Here is a 23,085-nt window from a genome sequence, read left to right as displayed (position 1 = left end):
TGACTGAAAAGCTTGATAGCAGCTGAAAGAGCTTGTTCCTGCACGACATGCAGACAGCAGTGCTGCAAGCCACTGCACTGCAAGGTAAAAAAACATTTCCATCACCAGCCATGCCCTACTCATGGAAATGCAGGTTTTGTTTTGGGTGCTCTAGCTCTGACACTGTCCTGAAACCACAGAAGGCCTCTGCCTGAGTAAAGTGAATAACTGACTCCCTTTGATCTGTGCAAAGTTTTGCACTTTTGCCTTTAAATATTGGGCAGATCCTTCACCTCCTCCTGCCAGCCAGCCTTGATCGCTGACAGAGGCTGCTGCTCCTTTCCTGCATCACTGGAGATAGATTGCCTGTACATCAGAGATTACTGCAAAGTCCAGACCAGACCATTCTTGTTTGGGGAGAAAATGAAAAAGTACAAAAGGTGACTGTGGGTTATGTTTATAGACGTTCTGTGCAGCAGTAAAGCCATACAGAAACTAGAGAATGCACAAGGGCACCAAAATATACCAGGTCCATGCGGATTTTTTATGCCACCTACCTGTGAATGATCTGCACAGGGATGAGGGTATAAACTGGCCACAGCCTGCCCAAATTAGGACAGTGGCATGCATTCAAAGTGTCTCTGGAAATCAAAGCAGTACTTCAATTCTAGATGGAAGACTAAGCAAAGTTTTACAAGCAACCATAATTCAAGCATTTCTTTTGCATGCTCAGTTTTACAGCCATGATTACCCTTTTTTGTCACAGATGTACCTGTGTCTTTTACGCACCGATGCAATATCTGGTAACACACAATGCTCTGTACATTCATCAGAAGTTCTCAGGGAGGAAATCCTGACAGCTTGGCACTGCCTTTGTGCAACCTGCCCTTCCTTCCTCCTTTGTACACTGCAGAAAGTACAGGGGATGTTCTCTGCCATCAGCTGTACATCTGCACAGATCCCTTCTTACTCACTTCCCCAGATGGTTCAGACTCATTTACACTGTTCACAAATAGATACACCATGCTGTCAGATACAATTTCATGGCATAAACTAGAAGTTACCTTATCTCACTCCTGGCCCTATGGTCTCCTCTTTGTGCTTAGTACATAAAGAGTAAATATGTGCATTAAATGTGGTATTTTGTCTCTGGTTTTGAAAGTCTGCTTCTTCTAGGTAAGTAGCTCTGAATGTTTGTACTGGATCCCTTGGAATAATTAATCTTGCAGTAGGATCAGTAGATTCTCACTATTGACTTCAAAGGACTTTAAATATGAGCAGTAGAACCAATATTTTGAACCAAATACTTCTTGTTTTTCCAACAGAAACAATAATTCTTGCTACTCTTGCTAGTGCTTTATCGACCCATCATGACTCTTGATAAAGCATTTGACTGGGATTAAAAAGGCTTGGAAAGTGCAGGGGAGGAAATGGAAAAACCCTAGAGCTGCTGGCTTGGGATCTATCTGAAATGCATTGATGGATGCTGATAGCACACAGGAACACAGTTGCAGCAAAACTGGCACCAAGATGTCTATAAATAAAAGAATACTGAAATTGGCTCTTCCACATCCAGCTCTTTTCAAAGGAGGCAAATTCTAACCTCATGTTGTATTGAGGTTTCTCCACTGAGTTCTCAAGTAGTTTTTGAGAAGAAAAGACAATCTTTTCTGTAGACAGAAATGCCAGTAACTCCAAAAGTAGGTTTCATCATCTACCTATGTTCAGTTTTTCAAGTGTTACACATTTACAAGTAGAGGTTTACCTTTCCAGTGTATGCCAGCAGTGAACCATTTGTAACCAGTAATGTCCAACTCTGAGCTATAATCCATATGCCACTGAGCATTTGCTGTCTGCCCATTTCTTCCATGTTTGGAAACCCTTAGGGGCCTTGCAGCTATTCTGGGTAGCTGGAAGAGCACATCATCCAGAGAGACTCCATATAAATTTACACCTTCCCATGTCTCTTTTTCCAACCTGCATGTACATCTCCCAGGTACTGGTGCAAGATGCTTCTCACCAAGCACAAGCATCTCTGCCCAAATATAAAGTCTCTTCCTGACTGGAGGTCATACTGTTGTACAGCAGTGAGAGCCTCGCTAGTGCCAGGGCTGATTTATTACTGGCTGGCGATTCTGACCCGATAATATTATTTGTGTTGGTAGGTGCTCACGTGTCAGGATTAAGGCAAGACACCCAAGAAGGAACACAGTGTTCTGATCCTATTTATGTTTATTGCTCTAGTTTCCTCAGAGACTAACATTATTAACTTGCCCTGTCAGACAAGTGACACTCAATTTCAGGTCATTTATACCTGTCTCTTACACTTCAGGAGTTGTTATATGAGCTTAAAGTCTGATGGAAAAGAAGTATAAATGTAGCAATGTGTAATACACATATTTACATCCAAGTACTTGTTTGTGGATGCCTCCTGTGAGAAGTTAGGACCTCAAGCCATCACATCAGGAAAAGCTATAGTGACTCAGTGGCATTACTTCCCTTTGCTAGACCTAAGTGGAATTTCTGGAATTTTTGAGTGACACAGAAGAGAAACCTGGCACTCTGGCAAAGGGACACTCACACTCCACAAGGCAGGGTAGCCTCTAGATCTATACTGCAAAACCCCAGCTTTCCAAATACACCCCCCAAAAGGAACTCTACTGGGACCAGTGGCATTGCAGACACCTGCAAGGGTGAAGAAGGAGAGATCTGCAGAGAAAAGTCTGTAAAGCATGACTTCCACTTATGGCCAGGGCTGGGACAGCATCTGCTGCATGTACTGTTGGCTGTGAAGCACCAAGCAACCAAAGCCCCAACACCAGTATATCGACCGTGATGTGCACACAACCTGCACGCAGGACACAAACCAGGCAACAGGCTCAGGCTGCTGCCACACGTAGAAAACAGACCTACTCAGTCAGAGGCTGACATTTTTACAGAGCTGCTTTCCAGAGCCCAGGCGCGCTCCAAGTGTGGAATAGTTTCCACTGTTTCCCTTTTCACACACGCTCAGTTTTCCAAACCATTCACCTTTGGCAAAAGATTCATGCCTGGCCTCTGCTAGAAGGCCAGCTTGTTTTGCAACATGAACCAAACTCCTTCATTTGTTAAAGATCTGGGGCAGCAAATGAATCTGCTTATACATCCCAGAGTTTTTTACTTCATAATTGTTACTACATTTGTACACACATTTCCCTTTAAAATGTATAGCTCATTTTCAAAAGAGACTTTGGCAGACTGATAAACAGAATTATCTCCTAATAATTCAAATATGTCAAAAGGAAATTACATCTCTCATTGCTACACAGACCATTTCTTTTTTTTTTTTTTGTTCTATTTTTTTTTATTTAGCCAAACCTATTTTGGTCCTGTACTTTTTGCGCCATTGTCAGATTTTTTTTACTTGCGCACAGTGACATTTGCATAATTTCCATGAGGGAGACTGAAACCTTTCAGGGAAACACGATGCAAAGCCCAGGAAGAGAAAACTTTTCCTACAGGGGAAAAGGAGAAGAAGTGTCAAGGTTAAATGGGTAAGTGCTTTCCGCTGTGTCACACAGGGCTTGCTCCCTGCTCTGGCTGATTCATCTAACATGGACTCTCGGAACCCCACATTTTCACCAAATTGGTGTGTTTTGGACAAGTTCCTGTTAAGGACACTTCCCTGTCCAACCATCCAGGAGCTACTCTGGCAGTCACGCCAGCACCACCTGAGCTGGAATCGAAGTTCCTTCCCAGCTACACCCCCCACACTCACACAGCCACACCAGGTTTCCTCACTGGCTTGGCCCCAGGCTCCCCATAGCAGCCTCTCAGACATCCTGATAATTAAAGTAGTTTAATTTTAGTGCAATAATATCTCTGAGAAGGGACCCTGAGCAAAGGAGACCCTGGGCTTCTATAGCCTCACAATCTACATGTGTGGGGCCATCAGCTCATTTTTCCCCAAGTGTCCTTCATCTGGCTGTGCCACAGGTCCCCAGGCCCTTTTTTATCCAAAGGGTCAGCAATTCAAGGCCTCCTGGGCCTCCTGCCTCCCCAAACTACCTGCACTGAATATATTCCTCAGCACAAGAAATGCAAACTGCCACAAGGACTTGTCTCGTTACAGAACTATGAATCCCTCTGCACACACCATTATTTTCCAGCCCTCTCCCTGTTCTCAGCCAGCTTGCCCAGCTGGGCTCCAGCACTCATCAGGCCCTTCTTTTAAACTCACTGAAAGTACAGAAAATGATCCAGAAAAAAAGATTTTACTATATTTTATATTTAGTTAAAAAGATAAACTAGTTCAGTTACAGCTCAGAAGTCACTCAAGGATGGGGCAGGACGGCCCAGCCAAGACGGAGCACAGGAAAGGATATAGGAAGGAAGAGGTAGGGCAGGAATGAAGAAGAGGCAGCAAAACAAGCTGTTGCAATGCCCAGAGTGTAAACAAAGTTCAACACCTCAAAGATTTCATCCTGGCCATCAAGATATACCCTGGCAGGAACATGAAGAATAACAAGGAAATATAAGAAACAGTCAGCCTTAGTGGAATGAAAACAGTAATCTTAAAAACCTCAAGTGTACAATGATATGATTCTGTACCATAAGTTAGCATGTTAGCAAATGGAAACAGAAAATCATCTGAGAGACAGTATCAGCTTTAAACCACACTGGAGCTATCTTCTACTTCCAACTTTCTTCGGTTTCTGTGATTACACTTTGTTAACTCTGATAATTTATTGCACAGCCTCTACAAATGCTGTGCATGTTTGATCATTTTGTCATTTATGTTTCCATTTCCCACAGACACCCCATTTGCTGTTCTCACCAAATCCCCTTCTCTTGAAGTCATTACTATTTAAATAATACTGCAATGGCAATGACATTTCAGTGAGAGGCACCACCACCGTTCAGTATTTCCAGTTGTCCCAGTTACACACAAATGCAAAGCCAGGAGCAATAAAAATAAAGTGGCTGGACATTTTAGAAACAGTACCTTCATATATGCAACCTGTACCTCAGCTTCCACTCATCTAAAGTCAAACTTTTACATGACCAAGCTACACAACATGTGCAATAGCTCAGAAATCTGGAGCTGGAGAAAGATCAGGAGCCAGAAGGATGCTAGGAAAGGAGTTTAGGACAATATTTCTCTAAAATTACCAGCAAAATTGGTGAATTGTAGTTTGTCTTAAAGTTAAAAGTCACATGGACATATAGAACACAACAGGAAACTTTCATCTTGGGACTATAAAAAGCATGCATGGAAAGAAATAAATAAAATAGTTATGACAATATAGATCAGAAAATTATCTTCATTACACCAAGGAAAAATACTAAAGAAATTTACCCTGATGACAGAAAAAGGCAAACTCAGAATTTAGAGCTGAATCTTTAATCTCTAGTGCTCACCTGGCTATTGCCTGCTGTCCTTTCTCCACGTTTCTCAGAACACCAGAAATATCCAATGTTACTATTTTCACCACTCCTTCCTTACAGCTATTCACTACAACATAGGTGAGAAATGTGACCAAAGACTAAAATACTTCAATTCCAAAATAAACCTCAATATTTTGGACTCTTTCTATATGTTTTTCCTTCCTCATTAGTGAAACTTATTTTTTCTTTTTTTTTTTTTTTTTTCTCTTTTAGCCTCAAATGAATTTCAAATGCAGCAAAACACTGTTAGTGTAGGAAAATGCTCTTATGGCCTTCATAGGGACATAGTCACTTCACATTTCTTACACCACTGTCCAGTCTTCATTTACTTTTCATAGTTATTAGAGCTATGCTGCACAGCTACAGAGTAAACCTCATTTATTTTGTGTTTTAGAAGGAATGCTTTTTCCACTATCACATTTCAAATTAATTCCCCATATGTACCTCCATCTCTTCATCTTTTCATACAGGCCAAAGATTTTAATCTTCTTGGTAATCTAGATTTATTAAAAAGAAAGAGCAATTGTGAAAAAAGTGACAGAGAACAAGAAAAAATACACAAACCCACAGCTGGGCTAACATTTTGACAGTCACAGGAGAATGGCACTGGCACCACCAACTAAAATGAAAGGGCATTGCACATTTCAGCCATCCAGCTCTGACAGCTGGCAAGACTTTGGAAGAAAAGTTTTACTTCTCCAGAAAATCTATGCCTAAGCAAAATGCTGAAATGTTTGTCTTCTTGTTTACAACATTATGTCTTTTAAAAGAACACCCCTTGCCCTAAAAACAATGAACTCAAGTATTTATAATAATATTACGTACATAGAACATGAATAGTTTAAAATTTGGTTAAAAAAGTCTGGCTTGCAGTTCTTAATGGAAGATGGAAAATAACACAGTCAACAGAGAAACATTATACTGCACAAGAGAAATGTTCTAATCTATTCTTAACTCACTTTTATCAGTAATCCCCATAGCTGGCTTCTGGCCATCCCAGATGAATAATTTAGAGCCAGGAAAAAGCAGAGATCTGGACAGACATTGTCCACATCTGTAATCCATCTGCCTTGCCATATTAAGTTATTCCCCTGTTAAAATTCAATTTCCTACTATACAGTTAAATATGTTTAAAGGTTACACAGCTAAAAATAGCACTGCCTGCAGTATTTTCTATATTGTAGAATACATAAATTATCCTTGTCGGTATGTTACTTTAAAAAGGCATTGATTTGTATTTCTAGCAGAAGGCATTTCAAAGATGTCAGGGGTTGCATTTTGGTCAAATAGTTTTGCAGCACATATAAAAGTGTGTGGTAAAATCTCTAAAGATATTTTACTATTGCCACTAAATTGGCAAAAAATACTAGGGTTCTCATAGGGAACAGTAACACATGCCTAAAACTAGTGAAACTGTGACATTTTGGTTTGGGGGGTTTTTTCCCTTAAAGGATTTTTTTTTTTTTTGTAGGTGCTCTATGGCTGAATCAACTTCAACCTGCAAATTTTCCTTCTTCAAGGCCACTGCCCAAATATGCTCCTTCTTTTTGGAGAAATCTCCACTCTGAGCTCCCTTGAGCAAGAGGGAATGTGACTTTATTCCACCTTGAGCCCATGAATAAAACCATTTGCAAAGCTCTACATGTGCATCACAGCCTCTGCATTGCTGTTGCTACAGCCCTGGTAGGGCTTTTTGGAATATTTATTGTTTGCCATTATACACAAGGTGGGAAAAAATGCTCCTTGACTCTTGGGATCCTGAGATGACTTTCACTGGCCTAAAAGTGACAAAGGTTTCAATCTGAATTATGGATCTGGAAACTCACATCTCTTCTGATATGAGGAGATAACTCTACAGCCTCCATCTCCAGTGACCAGGACATCAGCCTTCAGTGCCACTCAGCAAGGCTTCACTAGAAATGAATGAAGATGTTTGCACACAGTCATTGTCCTGCAACTTCCTCCTCCTAAAGAAAATGCAGAAAAGCCAATTTGTGGCAGAATGCCAGTTCCATAAAATACAAAGCATGCAGGTAGTTAATTTTTGCCCATAAACCAAGTTATCCAAGGGTCAAAAAACAATGGAAAATTGTAGGTTTTGTGTCAAGACTATGCCAAATATTGTCAGAAATGGAGAAGGTTTCTGCTCCAACCAAGCAGATGGAAAATATTCTATTGTTCAGAGGTAAAGCAGAGCTCCCACCCAGGCTCTGGCCACATAATTATATCTCTCTTTGTGAGCCCAGCCTTTCAACCACCCCCCATGCAAAGCAGCTTTCAGGAAGACAGTTTGATACTGCAGCTATTTCTTACTTTTGCTCCTTATTTCTCTTGTCCAAAGATGCAAACGCAAGGATGACGGGTTCCACGAAAAACAAGAAACTTCCTTTGATAAACAGGATGTTGAATTTTCTATGGATCTGAACACAGACACACCTGTTCTCTTTATGGCTGGATAAACATCCTCAGCTCCCCACAGATCCTTTCACACACTGTGCACATCAAGCATCTTGCTCTGGCCCTGTTCCTGGTTGGGCTGCAATGGGAGCAACTGGGGTGTCGCTCAGGGTGCCCACATAGTCAGCAGGGTACATTAATCACTCCATATCTTATTTGCAGAGCTGAGACAGACAGGCGTAAAGATGACCACGCCAATCCATTCACAAACATTGCAAAGAAATACTCAAGTTTTCCTTTCAGCAAAGCAAATATTGGGAAGTGAGCTGACAAAACACGAGGTCAGCTGGCATCCTGGTCCATAGAATGACTTATATTTACTTTCTCTTGCCTTATCTCCCTTGAATAACTTGCGTTCAGGATGTAAGCATACATTCATGTTTATCTTTCCAAATATAGGATCATGACTGGAGTAAGCCTCTGCTGGAGTGAAATTCCACTCAAGTCAACAGTATCCAGCAATGTTCCAACATGTGGGCTGGGTTAGCTTTTGTTTTGAATCTTTAAATGACATGCTTAACAGGGCTGTAGCTACACTGAAGTTCAGCACTGCCCACACTGCCCTTCAGACACAGGGTGTAGGCATGCCAGGCTCTGCTTCCAGCAGAAGACTTTGGGATGCTGAGCTCACAGGGAGCAGTGTCCACCTCTCCTCACTCCTGTGGTTCATGCCCTTCACCCAATTTTCTTTTTCATAGCTCTATTTCTCTCCACATCCCCAGATTAATACAGGCCTTCAGTTGCTCACGCGCCCCTTTCTGCTCCAATGTCCCCAAGGACCAGACAATCCTGCAGGACAAGCCTTGGCTGCCTTTCTCCAGGGAATTTTAAGTGCAGCATATCAGCAGAATCGGAGAAAGATGAGATAGCTCAGTTGGAGTCAAAGACAATACACTGCAGAGAGGGCATTGCCCTTGAGGCAGGAGGCTCCCCTAGCAGCAGAGGTGTGTGAGCTCTCACCAGCTCAAAGTTGACTCTAAGCAAGCAAAAATGCAAATTATTCCCTTTTAAATTAAAGTATGTGACAGTTTACCAGCTTGAAGAAACCTAGGCTGGCTTAGGGTTCTGTGTAGGCAAACTGCATTGGTTTCATAAGCTTAACAAGTTTAAACCTCATGAACTCATGAGCTGCAGTCGACTTCTGTCTTGGAATCATTTGACTCTGAAGCTTGAATGGTAAAGCAGTAGCATAGTTATGGACCTGAAACTTTCAGGCTTTGTACATATCAGATTTGTGAGCTAAAATAAATGAGATTAATGCTTTTGTTACAGCAGCTTCTTTTTAGAAGTTGTTTCCCTGATAGACACTGACTGGATGGTGGTTTCAGAGAGGTAAATACAAACCGTCATCTTGCTGTTCATGGAAAAAAAAGTAATCCTTTGTTACCAGGACCTTGGAAACAAAATAATAAAATGAAGAACACATAGGTGTTTGATGGCTGTTCTGGAGTCATTAGGCTTGTGATTCAGCTCTTAAATTCAGGGTAGCAATTGTCTTGTAAGAGAGATACAATATAGGTAATAAATGACAGATGATCTTAAAACATTTATAATCTTAATAATCAAAACACAGGGAGAGACACAGGAAATCAATACATTACTATTAGAAATAGCATCAGGAACAATGATCTGAGGGAGAATAATAAGAGGAAACTGAGAATATAAAGCACACTAGGTTAATTTTAGACAGAAAGGCGGCAATAACATTCTTCTAATGTAGCAAGGGAGCTACAATGAGCTGATCTGGGCAACTACACGTTATAAATAGTATGAAACAATAGAGACTAAGAAATATCAGAACTTTTCAAGCTGAGGGAGAGAAAAGAAAACTGAGCAGTCCCATAAAGTTATTTGTGCAGTAACTAATACTCATGTGAGTGGGACGCTATTATTTTTCCCATCCGTGTTTACCAGCGTCCCTCTCACTACATACCAAGAGTTAGAAAGACCAGAGCAGAAGCAAAACTTTACCTAATAGCAGGGTTACTGTCATAAAGCCACAGGGTAAGATCAGAAAATGTGTATTTGAGAGTTCCTTTCCACAACTCCTGTTGCCATGATGTTGATGGAAATGATGGATGAACTCCATGACTGGCTCATCTTTGAGAAGAACCATTCGGGTCTAATAAGTTGTTCCTTTGTTTTAGAAACAGAGTCATATCACAGGGATTACTTTTTCTTTTCCTGAGAATATTTTACCAGATTATGAAAGCATTCTTCTAAATGTCCCTTTGGTAGCATTTGCTTTAATTAAACATAAAGGTACAATAGGTGCAGACATTTCTACTACTCTGCAATGCACAAGAAGTTACAAACAAGAGGATGTGAGAACGAAGAGATGCAGGAGGAGCAATGGTAGCCAAAATAAGGACCATACTGTAATACTTCTTGTGACTTAAGAATTCTTAGGTATTCCAGGAGCTCAAACTCAGGCAATCCCATCTCCCAACATATTTAATGACTTGTCCAAATCAGCACCTAAACATTTCACAGAAACCCTTTATTAAGCTTATGGAAACCTATTTATAGCAGTCACTGTAACCATTCAGTTTTCAGACCTTTCATGGGTATTTCATTACACTGTCTATTTCCAAAATGAGTCATTCTTCAGAATTATTTTTGAAGATGACATTACAATATGCAGAGATAATACAATATTTTCCTCTCTCCAGACTCTTCCTCATTTAATTTCTTATTCAATTTCAGAGAACATTATAAACATGTATAATGGCATATCTATTGTTCATGGGTCATCAGCTGCTTTTAATCAGCAGAGTTTCAGTTCAGTTACAAGTTCTAATGAGGTTTTTCCACTGAAACTGATGCCTTGAGAGGCTACTAGAACAGAGGCTGGGCAGAGTTCAAGGAATAAAGTAGGGATTTATTAAAAGGCCTTCACAGGATGCACCTTGGGCAGTACAAGCCAGGGCTACACCCAAGATGGACCCTGGGTCACGAGTTTTCACACTTTTATAAGTTTTGGTCCATTTCCATATTGGGGTTCATTGTCCAGTTACAGCTCAGGTGATGCAGTCCCACCCTCCCAGTCTGCCCTCCTCCATTCCCTGTTGTTTGCACTTTTTGGGCCTGAGGCTGCAGCGGTGTCCTTGGTTCTGGGGCTGGAAAAGGATTGGTTTGTGTGACTGAGCTGTGGAGAGACCTTGCTAACACTTTATATGAAATTCAGAGTTATTAACTAATGCAGTACAGAATCTGGAAAATATGAAAGCTAAAGCTTAAGGCATCAAAACTAGTGGAATGATACAGACAGACATTTGATTAAGTTTTGCCTAATTACACTATCACCTGTAAGCAAGAAATTATTTTATTTATTTTTAAACACTTAGAGAAAAACAATTCATTTCATTACATAAAAAATATTAAGGGGAGTATAAATAGGAGGAACACTGAAATATTATCACATATGTGAACACAGTAATCTAAAGGGGTAGGCAGAATTCTTTTGTATCCACTAGATCAAACTTTTAAAAATACCTTGTGAATCAAGGGCAGTTTTCCCCCCAAAAGCAGTGGAGGACAGCAACTTCTAGACCAGCTTGGTCTAAACCTCAGACTTTGGTAAACATAAATTTGAAATATTTTAATAAAACAAGGTCACTACATTGTGGTATTTCCCTGTATTTTAGACATGAGGGGACAGAGGAGGTAAAGGGCACAATCCAAGTTTCAGTTTTGCCACTACCACAACTGGCATTTATTTATGTGCCTAAAAGAATATGGCCTTCCTTCCAGCTATCCAGGAGGCATTCAGGAAAACTCATAAATCTGTGACCACCCAAACAGCACAGACATGCAGGATGCCCAGCACAGGTCACTGCCACATCATAATTTGCAAGTGTTGATTAAAGAGTAATCTTGGCTATTTTTAAATCTAGAAAACAGGCCTAACAAGGACAGACAATTAAACTATTCTGTATTTGGAAACTTAGTTGCTGACAATGGGTTTGGCTTCCTTTGCCCTTGCTCTGTTCTGACCCTGGTGATTCCATATTTTATCTTCATCTTCAAACTAAAAGACCAGGACAAGATGCACTTGATTTCTGTGACTGAGCTCTTTAAATATAATAACAAATTATTGTCTTAGTTCTCTCTCACATCTCCTTCTCCCTCTGCTCTCCTCCAGGCAAGAAACAAAAATATCTCAACCAACTGAAAGCTCTATTCAACCTCGTCATAAAAATTTCAGTCAGAAACAATGTTCTGACAAATGATTTTGTAATACAAACCCTTCTACTCTGCTACAGGAATAACTTTCATGCTGGTTTGCAGGTGAATAATATGAAATATATAGAGGTAGTTTTTTTCTTCACTTTCTTTATCATCAGCTGATACATTTTGCAACCAAAAAAAACCAAAAAAAACCTGCATTTTGTACAAACCTGTGACATTTATGTTAGTTTCAGTGAAAAACAAACGGTCCCTGTTTTGTCCCTCGGAAATATATACAGGTTTTAGTTTATCTCTAGGAGAACCCACAGCATTCACTTCTGAAGTCAAAACTTCCAAAGTGCTAAATCTTTCTAAGTCAGCACAGCAGATGGTCTCAGCAGCCCTTAAAATAATCCTGACCAATAAAAAATTTGATAAATGTCCTACAATGTAGAAGACAACTTTAGCCAAGAGATCATCACTAGTCCTTCAGACTTATTTATGAGATTATATTGACATTTAACATTTACTAGATTTAAATCTGACAATTCAAGATTCCAACATGTCCCACCATTGTATGTATTTTATATTGAAATAATATTTGCAATAATTTCATAGGTAGTATTTTTTTTAAATCCTTATTTTCATTTTATGGATCACAGGGATTGGATTGGTTACTCAAGGCATGTTAATATGTGTATTTGTCTTCTATTAAGGTTAATCTGAGTTTTTACAGATATGAGTGTGTCTCTTAGAGAAGGACACATACAGAAAAATTACTTACTCATTGCTTCATCTTGTCCTTAAGTAGCACCTCTGTGTCTGTATTCAGCTACTCCAAGCGGCCTGAACCTGAAATGGTTTGGTTTGGATGAATGCCTGTGAAAAATGGACAAAATTAACCTTTGTTTACTGTTCTAGCACTGGTTTTAGTTGCTACCAGTATGTCCTACCCCACAACAATAAAAAGCTTTAGATTTCTTGATGGTGGAAAATCCTGATCCCTCACAAGAAAATGCTTTTAGTAGCCCACGAGAGACTGAACCCCCCCTATAATTATGGACAGTTGTGTGTTAGGTGGGATGCCATGGAACTCACTATTTGTAAATAAGCTATACAATGAAGAGGTCTGTGCTTGAATATCTTGCTCTTTCATGGACCTAAGAGTGCTGTTAAACAAAAAAATCCACTAGCCCTAAGAGAGATTTCCCATGTAATCAAATATTTCCCTGTATTTCATCTGACATTTGTCTAGTATGCAGAGTAAAATCATATTTAGAGACAGCAAAAAGAATGCAGCATGAGGAGTCTTCATGAGGTCCTACAAAAACTATTGCAAATTCTGCAAAAGCAGAGACGGAAAAGGGTGCAAGAGCTGCTCTCCTTGAAGGCATGGAGTTTCTGAAATACCACAGTTCCTTTGCAGCAATCCATTTTCACAGTGTTTATTGTGTTTAAATAGTTCCTGAAACATTGGTAACAAAATCCTTAATCTCAGTGCTCTCACCTAGAAATCTTAAATCTTGCATTACCTTACTGAGTGTATCAAATAGGATCAATTACTAGTTTTATAGTAGTTTCACCTGTAAAAGTCTAATGAAAGACAAATTCAAAATATATTCTTCAGTATCATGGCATCATTCTCTCTAATCTCCAAATTGCAAGGTGTGAGACTCTCACATTTTAGCAAAGAAGAAATTGGAAGCAGAGTGGGGATAAGAAACTTCTGCTCCAAAGCAGAGGATAAGCCAAACCAAGACTTTTCATGAGAACCTCATCTTCAAAAGGGTGAAAAAAACTTAAACTTCAGAATTTCGTTTCATCTTCCAAGTCTGAGCACAGCTTTTGAGGCAATCTGAATGCAAACTCTGAGGTTGCAAAGTTCACAGACGTGACTGCAGAAGTATATTAAAAGGTCAGTTATATTTGCTTTTGCACACAAATGGAAATGATTGCCATATGCATTTACTGGGCTCTTTGACAATGTTATGGAATAGATCTGGTCAGTCAGAAAATCATTCAGTGTCTTTCAGTGTATCATATGCTTCTCTCAGAGCCATTGTAAAATGGAGAGAGATTTCTGGATGAAGTATCTGAAGACACAGGAAATTTCTTCAAAGAGCCTTATTCAATAGTTTCCTGGTGATCCCATCCTTACTGTGATTGCTTCTCTCTCCTATCACATGGGTACTGAAGATAAAGCTGTGCTCAGTCACAGAGGTGGCCTTATTATTTCACCTTTTATTCTGACAGAATGAACAATACTGCCAAGAACCTTCCAGCTAAGCCAGGCCTGGTAAAACATTGAGATACATCCACTGAACTTCACACCTCTCGACATTTACACAGGACAGCAAAAAACTGCAGGTCTGCCCCAGGCCACTCAAAGGTACTTATTTGCAAAAGATAATTCTGTAGGCAAGGAACTGCGTACCTCAAAATCACTGTATTTTCAGGTTTTGGGTTTGTCATTTTACAAAAGATACAATCCAAATGGAATTTCCACATACTGCAATTCTCATACAAGAGAAATATCAAAATGATCAAAATTGTATTGAAGCAGCTTATCTGGCAATTTGGCTCAAAGTTGTAAATTATAATCAGGAAGGTAAAATTTTTCCCTCTGCTACTATGCATTTCAACAGGACTAGAGCAGGATTTGTGTCACTTGCAATAAATGATGGCCAAGTGTCACTTCTCTTAAGTAGGTTTCAGTTCAAGTAAATAATTAAAGACTCCCAAACCAATCCTGTCAGTTTTGCATTATAGCATTCAGTGAACTTATTACCTGTTATTGAATAATAACACCAATAACACCCAAGAAATCTCCGGACAAAGATTTTCCTTCACCTTACCTGTAAGGAGGAGGTTTTGCTTTCCTCTGTTTGAATCTGAGAGCAACTTAGGTGCACCAAGGTGTTTCTTAAAGCAAGTTCAGTTACTCATGTTGAAGTATTTTAAGAATCTGCCTTTGATTTATTGATGGAATAAGCAAGACTGTTGAACCTTAAAGCTTTTGCACATTGTGGAATCTCATAAAGTCTTGAGAGCTTTGTCCACAGACCCCACAATAAGTATGACTCATTGAATGCTATTCTTTTCTCAGTATGCAATAAAGAGAAATATTATTTATAGCAGAATACAAACTATTAAGAAACTGTTTTTCTTTGAAGTTTAGACATAACAAGGGAATAATAATTTGGACAAACAGCAGTATTTACAATTTCTTTGAATTGGGGCCACACATCATATCATGGCCAAATATGTGGTTACTATGAAGTATTCCAATTTCTCAAAATAGCTCTGACATCCACAAGTTCACTGAGGTCTAATATCTTATTGGTTTTGGCTCAGAAGTGACTTGAGCCCTAAAGCAATTTTAAGAGCACAAACAATGGAGCAGTTTCCTTGCTTTAGGGCTCTCACTTCCGTGCCTCAAATTAGATCATTACATACATCCTCAAAAAGGTCCTACAGTTCTCAAAAAATGTTCCTGGTTGGATTTGTCAAAAGCCTTCAGCACATCCTCATCTGTTCCCACGAGAATTTGTGGCAAGAGCTTGGTTAAACCCACTAGAGCAGACAGTTGTCACAAGTTGTACATTACATGATTGCTGCTGCTCTTATCAGCTTTGCTCTGAGAACTTAAATCATGCAAGAAATCACTCACCAGCGTTCATGTCAGTCCAGACTAAAGAGAGAAAAGAAGTCTTCCCAAAATGTCCCAAAGATGAGATTTGAGGCACAATCAGCTGTAACAAAATGTTCTAGAATGGCACTAGGTTTGTGGCAGATATTTTGTACAGAGAAAAACTGCTCTTTTTCTGAAGCTACAAGGAAGACCAGGAAGTACCTTCCTACCAAAAATAAGAGGGAATTGGTTCTTTCACATGTAGCAATCAAAGGAGAAATGTACATACAGTTAGAAACAATGAAGCACCTTTTAACTTGAGCTATAATATGCAGCCCAAAATGTGAGCGTTTAAAGCCAGGCCCAAATACATCAGTTTCAGGCCTACTCTGTTTAGGTTAAAGTCTGTTTCTCATGTCTGCAGCTAAGTAACATATTCAAAGCTAATAATAGTTATGTAAGATGCAAATAAGATAAAAAACACTGTGCAAAAACACCGCCCCCCCCCCCCCCCCCCCCTGTGAAAAGAAGCATGGTAAAGGTCTGTTGAGGAGCAGACAGCAGAAAATGGATGTGACTCCCTCTCTTTAGGACCTTCTTCATGCCCCAGGCTCCTGTAGTCAGTGAGGAAGAGAGGAGCTTCATTGGTAGTCCTGCTAGGAAAATAATGAAAACACCACTGGTTTACTCCTGCAGCAAAATGTTTTCTCCAACAGCTGTTCAGTGAAAAAAAATTCAATTTATGCTGCAGAGTTTAGATGAAATATTGGAAAATGTGCATACTTTTGTTTTGTCTTCCCTACCTTCCTGGCACGATGTGAATCCATACAACACCCACAGACCCTGACAACAGCTGACCCTTCCCCTTATAAACAGAATATTGCCACAAGATTCTGCACTTCCTGTGTTTTCATTCAGTACAACAACAGAGGAATCAAATGCAATAAAAAGCAATAGCTGAAGCATGTTCTGAAAACTACCTGGGTTGAAGGAACAACTGTCACACTTTGCACACAATTCAGAAGGGCATTTGGGTTCCTGCTGTCACCAGTTGTATTTTAATCACTACAGAACATGATATGCCTGAAACAACCATGCAAGAGCCACACAACAGCCAGTAATTTTCCTCAGGTCATGTCAGGCAAAAAGAACCAATTTCTTTTCTCCCCATCTGATTTTATGCCATGTACTCGGAAAGTTGTCTTCTGGCCTTTCTATCCCCGTGATATATTGCATCAGTCAGCCGGCTCCTACAATTCCATATTTAAAGAGCTTCTGTTCACTTATGCCTGCCTTGTAAAAGGTCTCTTGTGTTGTTTTTCTCCCCGCCCCCTTCAAGACCAATAAACATTCTGCTAAGGAAAGGCTTTAGCATCAATCAGATTTCAGCGCTGATTAGAGGGGAGGTACTCCGGCTGCATTTGAAACGGGCCTCTTTTGACTGTTTTGGCTTCTAAAATTAGCTGGGCCATTTCCCGAGAGAAGCCTGGGGATAGATGCAGACACCCCCACACACACTCCCCTCCTTCTCGGCCACCCCGCTGGAGCTGTGTCGGAAAGCACAGGGAGAGGGCTGCAGAGCTGCTCAGAGTGGCCAAGAAAGCTGGGAAGCTGCTCTCCTCTTGGCTGGCAGCGGGGCCATGGAGAGCCCTGGCTGCCAAACCCAACCTGCAGGTTGTTACGAATAAAAAGTTATCAATTTTTTTTAAGGTTGCAGAGTTAAGTTGAGCCAGTTGCTGTTGAATTGAAGGTTACCTGCATGTTGCAGCCACCTATTGTTAAGAGTTCTTCTTCAATTACCTGTTAATGGTTGGTGATTAGCCATTGTCCCCCCTGATGCTTGCCAGGGAGTGACACCAGACCCTGCAGGTGGCAGGACGGTGAGTGACATCAGAGTTAGTATGCAGATGAGAATGCATTTCACCAGATTTTGTAACGTTCAAGGAAAAAAACCCTAAAAACAACGAGCCAACATGCAATTAAGAGACCTAAGTGACGTCTAAGGATGAGGAACTTAATCCAGTATCTGCTAAGACCCTTTTACTTCTAACCCTAACCTCAAAAGGTCTTAACTAGAAAGAGGACCTGGAATGTTAGACGGAAAAAGCGGAATTTCTGACTCTCCCGTGAGGATGGAATCCCCAGCTCTGCCTGCAGACCAGCGGACACAGCTCCATCACCCTCCTCCTCCTCCGTGCCACTCCTGGGAGCACCGGCGGCGTGGGCGTGACCCGTCGATTTCTCCCCACCTGAGCTGATTCTTTTTAATAAAGGCATTAAAAAGGAGAAAGATCTCCTGCCCTATTCATCTCACAGGTCACTGTTTCAAACAGTGACTGTCTGAGGCACCAAGGGAAGGTCTGAAACTGCAGCCAAGGACAAAACCCTGCTCAGGTCTATTATTATTATTTATGCCAGGACTTGTTCTCCCTTTGGTTTGCTGCTCAGCAGTCACATTTCTGTGATAGCATTTCTTTCCACTGCAAGGTCTGCATTTCCCAGAGATGCCCTGGGTGCAATACTGCAGAAAGGCAAAGGTAGCAATTCCTAAAAATGTTTCCTGCCCTCATGCGTAAAAAGATGATACCTGATTTTCCAGGAGCTGTTGAATTCAGCCCATTTACTCAGTTCTGTGAAATTCACTAGAGTAAGTTTTGGACCAGGGCACAAAAGTTCCAATACCCACGTTGTAAATAATGAATGTGTCTAGGTCAGAATCTGTGCAGGCCCTATTTAGATAGGTTTGCATCCTGACAGTAGGACAAAGATAAAAATATATTACAGTTACTTTTGCAAGACACACAGATCTCTCTTTGGTGGGGTTTGCTTTCTCCCATGAGCCAAGCCCTCTTACAAAACAGGAGACAAACATTTGCTTCAGGTCATAGTGATGAGAGTCTCATGCAAGGGATTTAACAGAAGACATTCCCTTTTAAAATAAAGAACTGGAAAAACATGTACTGTTATGGACAGTTCTGGAATGGTGGGCTGAGCATGGATATTTAGACTAAATGCAGTTTCTGACAACAACTCAGAAGAAGAGGAGTAAGGCAGTGACTCCTTTTGAGGTTCTGCTCTAGCAGTACTTATCAAAAGTAATCAGATTGTAACAGAATGGGAGGTATATCTAAAATAAGTGTATGGATTCTTTATCAAACATGTACTGCATCAATGGAGAAGCTCTTCAGTAACCAAATGAGGGCTTTTTAAAGAAAGAGACTCAGCCTGAGTTTCCAGGGAACCAATACTATAAATCCTGGGCATCCCTCTGAACTAGGTAACTTGGCAATATTGTCAGAAGCACCATCAGGTTTTTAGACAAAGTTTAGGATGAAAGAAAAAGGCAGAAGATCACTTGCTCTTCTGTTTCTTTCTTCTTCCTGACACAATAATTAAAAGATTTAAATTTTAACTTTGAGGATTTTTTTAAGATCAAAATTAAGATCAGAAAGAGAGGAGGGAGCATCCCTTTGCATCTTTGTTATTGTCTTTATTCATCTGAGGTTTGATTTACACAAATCAATGTTTACATGCAAGCACATGTAACAGTCAAAACTGGTTTAAAAAAAATTAATTTTTTTTTGAAAATCACTCACATCTACATATACAATAGGAATATTCCCACTCCTATATTTCACATATATATTTCAATAGTAATAGGCAATGCTAATATTCTTACTGCTTCTGCTCTTGTTCTGTCTGAGTTCGTTGACCCAAAAATGGCAATAGGAGCAAACAAAAATGAATAACAAAAGGTATAATTTTGCTTTCAGTGGCTTCATTAGATTTTATTCCCACAATTACATAAACACATGGGAAATAGTTCTGATGGAGGCTGACTTCACATGACTGAGTGCAGAGGGGATAAACTCATTGGTGCCATCTGAGATTTTTGCACACTGTTGTTAATTTATTTTGTTAAATTTATGCTACATATTTTGTGCCATGTCTATTAGGCCTTAACTGGAGTCTTTCAGAGGCCACTGCACTATCAGCAAGAAAGGACTCCTCCTGAATGTACCTATTCAAATTAAACGTTACAAATTAGAATTTTCTAGTCTTTTCAGGAAAGTGGGTAGCTGATATTTCCAAATTAAAATGTATCATAGGTTCATAACACAGGTAATTTTTTTCCTGCTGAAATGAAATAAAAATTGGAAGTTGTCATAACGGTTTTTTGGCAGATGCACTAAGGATTGAGTGAACTAAATCCAGCAACTTCAGCAACAGCAACCATAACTGAAGCAGTCACAGCTAAGCTCAACTTCCAATTCCTCAAGAGCTCTAAGGTAGATGTTAGTTTGAAGTCTGTGAATGGCATTTGAAACCCTTGTATTTTTGCATATCTAAAGCTAAACTTTGCAAAGGAATGATATTTTGGAGAGAAAACAAGTAAAACACCATGTGAGCTATGTGTACCAATACAAATAGGATTATTGCACTTGAAATGTCACTAAAAGACATTTTTCTGTTCAAAATGGCTGTAGAATAATGAAAGTTCTTGCTGTTTGTTGGACATACAGGTGTTCAAACCCAGAACAGATATTGGGAAACAATGCAGTGACTGACAAGCAATTATGCTTTTCTGTGACTGCAGATAACTAAAAAAGTTTTATGACAAGATAAGGTTTCTTTTTTTTTTTTTTGTGGGAGGAGCACCTTTCATATGTGATAACATATCAAAATCATATCAATGTTTATGTAGTATCTTAAATGCAAATTAAAGGTTGATGAGAAAAAAAATTATTTTATCAAGCTGCTCACCAAGATAGTGATATTGACAATTGCAGGCCAGATTTTTTTATCTATGTAAATACATTTACATAACTATTTAAGAACATAAAATGCAACATCTGCTTATAAGAGTCATAAATAATCAACAAAATAAAGATTAAAAAAAAAAGAAAATTACATTTAAAAAAACCAAAGAAAACCAGAAAGCAATTAGTTGTACGTCTTGAGGCAAAAATGGGATGCTGCTACGGGGGTGATTTTTTTCAATCCTGTTAAGGATTTAGACAATGTTTTAACTATAAGCATGACTGCTGTCATTAATAATTTCTAGGTGTCAAGACTTGTAGAAAGAAAAAGATTAAAGCAAAATGGATCATAAGACAATTGATGCAACTGAACATGAGAGCAAACATCCTTATTTAATGAATTTCAAGAAATAAAATATAAGGGTGATTTCAGTCTAATCGAGTTAATATTAACTTCTAAGAGCTTGTGATTAATTTAATGTGTTCTCTAAATCACTGCATATAAGACTTATCTCCACCAGAAGGACTACTGCTAGCAACTTCCTTATTATGATTTGCTCCAATTGCAATTTAAAACCTCTTTTTATTTTCTCTTTTTGCTTAAAGCCAAACCATGTTATGCTCTGTAAATTAGAAAGCAATTACAAACAGCACTCAGCCTTAGGCAAATCCCACATGCTACAGCAGTGCTTTGTGGAGACTGGCCATGAGCATATCAAGCAGGTACTGAGCAGCAGTTGAGTGCAGTCCTGGCCTTACCCAAACCCAGTCCTGCTTTGTGCAGTGATTCTCCCCACTGCTGTCAGTGCAGAGATACAGGTCCAAAAACAGAACATCATGTAAAATACGTGTTGCTAAGGAAGACACCCAGAATGGCTGAGGGCAATGATTTTCAGAGAAATTCATGGCATCCAACTCCATTAACAAATCTGAGAATTTAGGTCTGTATCTTTTAGTCAGGTCTTTTAGTCTAAACTCCAGTGAAATGTTCACTCCTACAACACTGAGGGGGAATTTAGTGTCAAAAACACATCAAGAACATGGAAACCCCTACTAGTGGTCTATCCAACCCCCAGTGTACTATCACAAAGGGTGACACTGTGTGCAGAGTCCAGAGCACACCTGATGAACACGATCCCACAATTTCTGCTCCAAACAAGAACAGGATGAACACTTTTCTTCTAAAGATGTGCAGAGGAAGAGAGCAGTGATGGTGCTTACCTCCTCCATAACATCCTCATGGTTAAGGGATTCTCCAAGGAAGAAAGCAAAAATCCTCTCATTTTTCCACAGGAATTGGGAGTAGCATAACAGGAGGGGCAGATGTACCTCCATCTAGATAAAGACAGAAAATAACAGCACAATAAAAACCCAGAAACATTGTCCACTGCAGCAGCAGCTGGCCTCAAAGGGGAAAACGATTGCCCTTTCGGGACGACCCTGCTAGCTGTGGCCAGCACCACCAGCAGCACTGGGACACTCTCCCGATCCCTGCTCCAGTCAGCTTTTGCCTCGAGGGATGAGGATCAGCGAAGAGAGGGCTGCCACCCAACAGGAGGAAAGGAGACAGACTCCAGCTGCAGTGTAATCCAGATTTATTTGGTCAAGGGGAACTGACAGCTGAAGACTCCGAACCGGGGTCTGACAGTAACTTTTAAAGAGGGGAGGATACAGAGGTGAGTCTTGTAGGAGTGTGCCCCCTAATGACAAGAGTGGCAAAACTAGCCTTTGTCCCCCAAAAAAGGAAAGAAGCCCAGAAGTTTCTCTCAACGATTAGGTGAAAAGCCACCTCATAGGACCTCAGGGACTTCACCAAAAACTTGAGGACATCTAATTGGATAGAAGCCAAAAAGTCCTGCCTGGCCCATCAGGCAGAAAATAAGATAACAAAAGAACTAAAGTGCTTTTGTAAGGTGTTTATACCAGGAGCAGACCTCTGCACCTGGCTCCAGTTTTTCTGTTTGTTATTTTGCCTTTTATGAAACCTTTTTTGTTTCTAACACTGCAGCAGAAGTCATCCTGCTTCTTTGTGCCCCCAAAGTAATAGCTAAGCTATCCTTGGGTGCATTATGTTTCTTTTTGAAAGCTTATGAGACCTGGTCCAAGAAAAACAAACTCAATACAGTCTGGTCTTCAATTAATCAGCGAGAGGGTGGGGGTGGGGAGAAGGTGATGGACACAGTGGAACAATCAATAGGGAAAAACCTGGGGAGGGGCCCTGGCCCCTGAACCAATCACTCGACGCCCTGGCTGGAAGATTCTAGAGGAAAAGGATGGGCCGCCGAGTGATGGACAGGGCACCGGGGGGGGGGGGGGGGGGGGGGGGACGACTAAGGAACAGATACATGGGTTGCTAGGGGGAACGAGGAGGAAACACTGGACTGATGGGGCGAGGGAGGAGAGAGATAACCAGGGCAGAACCACTACAAATAAAGGGTACATGGAACAAACCAAATTACAACTTAACCGGGCTAAAGCATATAAAACGCACCACAACAGTCCACCCTAGTAAAGTAGCTTCTACAAGCAAAGTGCTAGAAAAGTGCTTTCTATGGCAATTTCTGCTAGCTCCAGTTTCTGTATTTTCACTCCAATTAACCACAATAAATTACAGTTACACTGTAGCCAGCTTAGAATATGCAGGTACAGCCTGAAAGTGTG

General features: G+C 40.2%; 1 long non-coding RNA gene across 3 annotated transcripts in view; it reads right to left on the bottom strand.

Annotated features, from left to right (window-relative positions):
* Window positions 1-22,581, bottom strand: part of LOC135304724 (uncharacterized) — a 28,264-nt gene extending 5,683 nt beyond the window's left edge. The window contains exons 1-7 of one of the 3 annotated variants that reach the window (XR_010365998.1): window positions 22,521-22,581; window positions 21,646-21,759; window positions 12,818-12,912; window positions 7,720-8,839; window positions 7,233-7,373; window positions 5,851-5,903; window positions 5,380-5,473 (exon numbers count right to left, since the gene is read on the bottom strand). This is a non-coding gene — a long non-coding RNA (uncharacterized LOC135304724). The remainder of the gene's footprint in view (window positions 1-5,379; window positions 5,474-5,850; window positions 5,904-7,232; window positions 7,374-7,719; window positions 8,840-12,817; window positions 12,913-21,645; window positions 21,760-22,520) is intronic. The other 2 variants (XR_010365997.1, XR_010365999.1) reach the window with 2 other exon arrangements.
* Between the last annotated feature and the right edge of the window lie 504 nt (window positions 22,582-23,085).

This window comes from Passer domesticus, chromosome 7, assembly GCF_036417665.1.
Source record: "Passer domesticus isolate bPasDom1 chromosome 7, bPasDom1.hap1, whole genome shotgun sequence".
Classification (NCBI taxonomy): Eukaryota; Metazoa; Chordata; class Aves; order Passeriformes; family Passeridae; genus Passer; species Passer domesticus.
Note: the sequence above shows the minus strand (reverse complement) of the source record. Positions and strands in the feature narration are given on the sequence as shown.